We start from the raw sequence: 216 nt of genomic DNA, 5'->3' as shown, positions 1-216 counted from the left end.
CCCCATACAGCTGTGGGCCTCTCCTTCTCCTCTCCATGGTGCCTCCCTGGGGAACAGACCTCAGCCCCCAGCCCGTCCCCACCACCACATCTGGAGGGCACAGGGCTCTCGGAGATCACCTTCCCTTGCTGTCCAGCGCAACGGTGCATCTGCCCCTCCCTGAGACCCAAACCCTCTGCTGGCGGGGGGCCCCGGGGCGCGCCGAGGGGGGCCCCC

The sequence above is a fragment of the Buceros rhinoceros genome, unplaced genomic scaffold, assembly GCF_000710305.1.
Source record: "Buceros rhinoceros silvestris isolate BGI_N320 unplaced genomic scaffold, ASM71030v1 scaffold27176, whole genome shotgun sequence".
In the NCBI taxonomy this organism is placed as follows: Eukaryota; Metazoa; Chordata; class Aves; order Bucerotiformes; family Bucerotidae; genus Buceros; species Buceros rhinoceros.
The sequence above is the reverse complement of the archived record's forward strand: the minus strand, read 5'-3'. Positions refer to the sequence as shown.